The 6,530-nt window shown below is 44.0% G+C and overlaps 1 protein-coding gene across 1 annotated transcript in view; it reads left to right on the forward strand.

Moving 5' to 3' along the window:
• The window catches only part of DLG2 (discs large MAGUK scaffold protein 2), a 1,060,076-nt gene that overhangs the window by 34,752 nt on the left and 1,018,794 nt on the right, over positions 1-6,530 (forward strand). The window lies entirely within an intron of this gene.

The following is a 6,530-nucleotide window of genomic DNA, read 5'->3' on the forward strand; positions in this document are numbered from 1 at the left end:
GAATCCCCTCCCTCACCCTGCTGCCCACGCTGCTTTTGATGCAGCCCAGGATACAGTTGGCCTTCTGGGCTGTGAGCACACATTGCTGGCTCACGTCCAGCTTTTCATCCCCCAGAACCCCTGAGGCCTTCTCTTCAGGGCTGCTCTCAATCCCTTCATCCCCCAGCCTGTATCAATACCAGGGGTTGCCCTGACCCAGGTGCAGGACCTTGCACTTGGCCTTGTTGAACCTCATGAGATTCGCACAAGCCCACCTCTCCAGCTTGTCCAGGTCTCTCTGGATGGTATCCCGTCCTTCTGGCATGTAAGCTGCACCGCTCAGCTTGGTGTCATCTGCAGACCTGCTGCGGGTGCACTCGCTCCCACTGTCTATGTCACTGATGAAGATATTAAATAGTACTGGTCTCACTACAGACCCCTGAGGGGACACAACTTGTCACCAGTCTCCATCTGGACATCGAGCCATTGACCACTACCCTCCGGATGCCACCATCCGGCCAGTTCCTTATCCAGTGAACAGTCCACCCATCAAATCCGTATCTCTCCAGTTTAGAGAGAAGGATGCTGCGGAGCACCGTTTCAAAGGCCTTACAGAAGTCCAGATAGATGACATCCGTAGCTCTTCCCTTGTCCACTGATGTAGTCAGTCCATCATAGAAGGCCACTAGGTTGATCAGGCAGGACATTGTCTGACTTATTTCTTTTGGAGAGAATTTAGACCCAGTCAAGGCCCTATTCTTGTTTGGTTTTGTTATCTTCGCTATGGAAGGTGGGGTAGGATATCCACCTAGAGCAAGAGTGGGTCAGAAAATGGCAAGCAGTAATTAGAAATTGGAACATATGAAAATATGAGGGGACAATGAGCTTTTATTGGTGTACAAATTATTAATAAATATGTGGTTTTGTGCTTTTGCATTGTTCGTGGTAAATTGTTATTTTTACAGATATGTTAATTACTAGAAATTATTTGTCTTACAGTTTGGACAAATGTATGTCTATCTGTGGATGGAGCTGCCATCTATGACACTTTTTACTGCCAGTCTTGCTTTGGGTGGTACTTGCTCATAACACGCAATCTGAGTGATTATGATTGAATTAACCAGCGTCATGGACTCTAATGCAATAAGGATCAATATTTTAATGGGAATACAAAATTGAAAACAGGTATTTTATTAGTATTCTACTAAACTTGCTGTTATCCCAACCACCTGCGGGTGAGGGTCCACTGATTTTGTTTAGTTCCCAGTCTTCTCTGAGCTGAGCTAGGAGCAGAGGTCAGCCTCGATGACTGTAACCTATAGTTGTGCATCATCCACAGGCCAAAAGAACCTTCAGGGTGGGATTCAGTCCCTAATTGGGTTTGCCTTTGGAATGAAGGTTATACCCCTGAATATAAGGGTATAATTCTCTGTGGGCATTGGAAAGAGGTGGTGCCTTTGAAAGCGGGAGATCCTGTTTGCCTGAGCTGAGGTGACCTGGTTAGATTGGCTGAATTGCTTACTAAGAATTCAGACAAAGCAGAACAATAACAACAGCAAACATAGACGAACAATGAAAACAACTACTGCTTTAAAACATGCTTTAAAAAAAATATCTGGTGCTGGGTGGAGCTGGCATTGTTTCTGAAACATCCTTATTTTTCTGAATGGTCACTCCTGAAGGAGAAGGAACCATCTTTAGCTGGGAGGTGGTATCTAGTTGTGCAATGGATTTTTTTGCATCAGTTTCAATATTCCTTACTTAAAGAATCTGAGCTGGAGACATACAAAGCACCAGGGCAAGAAAATCTGTCCTGTGAATGGTGCAAAGGTTGCATCTCAGAGGGAAGGATAAGATCTCCCAAGAGCTTTGTTGGTGATTCCTGGGGATTAAGTGAGGTGTCTTGGTGACAACATAAGAATCCCAGTTGATACTCCACACAAATTAAAATATATGCCTCCTTCATTGACTACTTGTCTGGGGCTGTAACAATTGTTAGAGTAACCTAAAAACAGGACTGTAAATATGGTATAAGGACATCCACTACTTTAATGAGATAAAGTCACTGCCAGGGCTCTGGGGGAGGTAAGGGACAGGTGCTATTTGTTTAGTTTTGCTAGGTGTTTTGTTTATCATGCAAGACATTTTGGCTTGGGACTTACTGCCAAACACGCTTCCTGTTGGAGCACCTTTCTATTATCTCTTATGTCACTCATGACCTTTTCTGTCAAGATCATTTCTTCCTTTGGAATTTTCACTTGAAGGAGAAAATCAATAGAACCAGTTAGTAAATTTAAAAAAGAGATTGTGAATTATCTTCTTCACTTCACTTCACTACATTTTCACCTTTGGCTTCTGCAATCGAGATGGAAAGGTGGAATTTGTGCCTTTTTGAGGGAAGTACCTCTTCATTGACATATTGCTCCTCAGCCCCAGGATGTTAAGTGTCTCCTGAAGTACCAGGGTGCTGTGGGATTTCCTTTGGCATTTGCCTACAGAATTGGGCTTTTCTGGTGTAGCATTAGGTTATATTGTGAAGGTCCCTGTAATAAGGCCATGCAGCCAGAGAACTGCTGGGTTTCCCTCCTCGTACCTGGTTTTCTTGCAGGTTGGCTTTACTTTCACTAAAGAGAGGTCTGAGAAATGAACTCCAACAGTCTTTTGTCAAACACCAGATTTGTATTTTTGCTTGTAGCTTTGTATATTGATTTTCAGGTGGTGAGGAAATGGATCTCTGCAGAAATAGGGATGAGGTCGTGAGGCACAATACAGTAATAGTGCTGTAATGATGTTATGCCAGGTATATTTTGCATTAAAATGGGGTGTTGGCATTAAATCAAGACGTCTGGGTAAACAAAAGGGCCACTTCTAAACTTTTGCTAAGCAGTGTGGGTGGTAAGTAAAGAATTAGAGATGAAGACACAGGAATGCTAGGGCATGTGTACTCGATACTTAATGGGATAAACACCTTTTCAAAGTGGATTACAAATTTGAATGGACTAATAAATAACTTGTAATAAGAATTGTGTCATATGTCCAGCGGAGATTTACCAAGATGATCAGGGGGCTGGAGCATCTCCCTTGTGAGGAAAGGCTGAGAGACCTGGGTTTGTTCAGCCTGAAGAAGACAAGACTGAGGGGGGATCTCATCAATACCTATAAATATCTAGAGGGTGGGTGTCAGGACGATGGGACTGGACTCTTTTCATTAGTGCCCAAAGACAGGACAAGGGACAATGGACACAAGTTGGAACACAGGAAGTTCCACCTCAATATGAAGAAAAACCCCTTCCCTGTGCGGGTGCCAGAGCAGGGGCACAGGCTGCCCAGGGAGGCTGTGGGGTCCCTTCCCTGGAGACACTCACACCCCGCCTGGACACGGTCCTGTGCCCCCTGCTCTGGGTGTGCCTGCTCAAGCAGGGGGGTTGGACGAGATGATCTCCAGAGGTCCCTTCCAACCCCTGCCATTCTGTGATCCTGTGATATGGTTACACCAGGTTTGTGAGATAACCCGTGCGGGCAAAATGCTCTCATCCAGCACCACTTTTAAGGATAAATATAAGAACTGAATGATTTTTCAGTCAAAATTCCTATTCTGCAAGCTTTGTACTCAAATGTGAACTGCAAGTTTCTTGAAGAACCTTCTTTTGAAACAGGACTTGTATCATCGTGGAAGGCAAACATATGCTAAGGCCTGCTGAAACGATAGGAGATATGGATGTTCCTGCATTAAAATCTTCTCTTCACAGTTAGGATTGTTGTTCATTCAAATTGTCAAATTCCTCCAGCTTCTTCAGTGCCAGTCCTCATCTGTTTGAAAACTACTAGTACAAAAATAGTCATGATTAAAATTAAAATGTTATAGCTTGAGGTAGTGGCTCTACCAGACCTCTTCTTTTTGCTGCAAAAGAGCCTGAGAGAATATTAGAATTCGAAAAAGAGGGCATCCTCTTCATTGCCGTCCCTGAAAATCACTGGACATGAGGGACATGGTAGTCATCTAACTCACTGATCATCACATATTGCCATATACTAGAACCCTGCCACAAACTGCAATGCTTTTTCCCAAATCAGAAGCTATTTGACAAGTGTTGAGCAAAGAACAAAGGGGGGAGCCTTCACTAAACAATAGATTTACAATAATTCTTGGCTAAAACACAGCATTTTGCTTTGAAGTACAATTTCCACAGTCCAGTCCAGCGAAAAGACTTGGAGAATTTACTGTGCATAGGTTATAACCTTAAAGGCTCTCAATGACACTGTGAGTGAATTTGAAATCTTTGGTGGGTGACTGCACAGCTGAGGGTGATGGGGAATCTCTTCTCCCTCTGAACCGGATAATGTTCTTATAAAAACAGCATCCAGTTGAGTGGTGTAGATCTCATGTGCAAGCAATATGCACAAGTGCTAGGGCTGAACAGATGGCTCACAAATGCAGAAGAAGCTACAGTCAGCAAATTCTCAGTAGTTACGTGGCAAGGTCACTGCAAGGCAAGCAGGGGTATGGATTTACAGCAAGTTAACTAATTGCCCATGTGCACGCTCTCACTGTCCAATAAACGACTCTCTGAGAACATACTGACAGCTGAAATATATTTGGAAATGTCTTTATTAGTGAATAAACCTGGGAACAGGCATGTTTCCACACAGGAAGATTCAATTATCTATACTGTAAAAATGCTTGCATGGTTTCTTACAGGGTTTTGACCCATCCAACCATCATTCTCCCAAACAGTTCACAGCCCAGGGATCATCTCCATAAACCGGTGCATGTAGCTGCTTAGTTCTGGATATTAGGAGAGTTTTAAAGTATGAATCCAAGCTTAGTGCTAGAAGATGGTCCCAAGCATGTGTCGTTTACATGGCACAGCTTGTGCATTCAAGGTATTGGGAGACATCTCACAAGCATTGTCAGAATATACTTTCAGACACTTCTTCAGATGTTGCAGATAGTCCCCATTGATTTAATTCAAATGTATCATCTTTCATCTACCCTAAATAATTTGCCTGATAGCAAGCATCCAAAAACTTGTTTTCATAGCTAAATTTGATTTTAGTGTATCCAAGTAGATCCACTGGCCTGTTGACCTCTCTGGACGAATATCATGTTGTCTGTGAAGAAGCGTGGTTAACTGCTGGTCTATGAATACAAAATCAGGCTCACATATTCTCCACAACTACATGAAAACCAAAATCTTTGGAAAGATGTTATTAATCTTTGAAAAGAAATGGAGGCTCATAGTCTAAGTAGAGCTAAGCCTTGACACAGCCCAGAAAGCCAACTGTATCCTGGGCTGCATCAAAAGCAGCATGGCCAGCAGGGCGAGGGAGGGGGTGCTGCCCCTCTGCTCCGCTCTGGGGAGACCCCCCTGCAGCGCTGCCTCCATCTCTGGGGTCCTCAGCACGGGACGGACACGGGGCTGTTGGAGCGGGTCCAGAGGAGGCCACAAAAATGCTCCGAGGGCTGGAGCCCCTCTGCTGTGAGGCCGGGCTGGGAGAGTTGGGGCTGTTCAGCCTGGGGAAGAGAAGGCTGTGGGGAGACCTTATTGCGGCCTTTCAGTGCCTGAAGGGGGACTATAGGGAAGATGGGGTCAATCTTTTTAGCAAGGCCTGTAGCAATAGGACAAGGGGTGATGTTTTAAACTAAAAAAGGGGAGATTTCAGACTGGATATAAGGAAGAAACTTTTTACGATGAAGGTGGTGAAACGCTGGCCCAGGTTGCCCAGAGAGGTGGTCGATGCCCCATCCCTGGAAACATGCCAGGTCAGGCTGGCCGGGGCTCTGAGCAACCTGTTCTAGCTGAGGGTGTCCCTGCTCACTGCAGGGGGTTGGACGAGATGGCCTCTAAAGGTCCCTTCCAACCCAAACCATTCCATGATTCTATGATGTGAGTATTGGCCGTATTCACCATGAGAAAGCTCTCTGGATTGCTCTGGTTTCATTCCCTGAGCTTGTGCAAACCTCTCCTTCCCTGTCAATCCAGTGGGTGAATAATTTTGACAGCCACTGCTCTTTTCTGATCAAAGGATGTAGTGAATGGCAGATCTTTAGACATGGAACCTCATCTTGACAAAATCTCCTTCTACACCACCTTTTCAATATTGTAAAAAACTTATTTTTACCTAAAAATCAAATCTTTCCTGACTGCGTTATCTCTGGTTCATTGATCCGAGAAACATCAATTATTTCTCTTAAACACAAATACTGTCAATAGGGATTTTCTACGTGCCATGCAAAAGTTCAGCATTTAACTGTGCAACATTTTACAAGACACTTTTAGTGTTCTATAACATTTTGATGATCTTTCCTCTGCTTATTTGCTGTGTTGAGAACAAACATGAGAACTGGCTTTCTCACAGCATCTGCACCACTAGACAACTTGAATTATTTTAAGGAAGTAAAATCTTCCCATTTGAAACAGCAGTAAAAGTCCACTTTGTCACAGCAGTATCACAACGATGAATTTTCAAGGGCAGAGCTTTGATTAATGACAGCTGCAGTTTGGATCTCACTGATGGTGAATTTGTACCTCCTTCCAGACAGCTGCACA

This window comes from Phalacrocorax aristotelis, chromosome 1, assembly GCF_949628215.1.
Source record: "Phalacrocorax aristotelis chromosome 1, bGulAri2.1, whole genome shotgun sequence".
In the NCBI taxonomy this organism is placed as follows: Eukaryota; Metazoa; Chordata; class Aves; order Suliformes; family Phalacrocoracidae; genus Phalacrocorax; species Phalacrocorax aristotelis.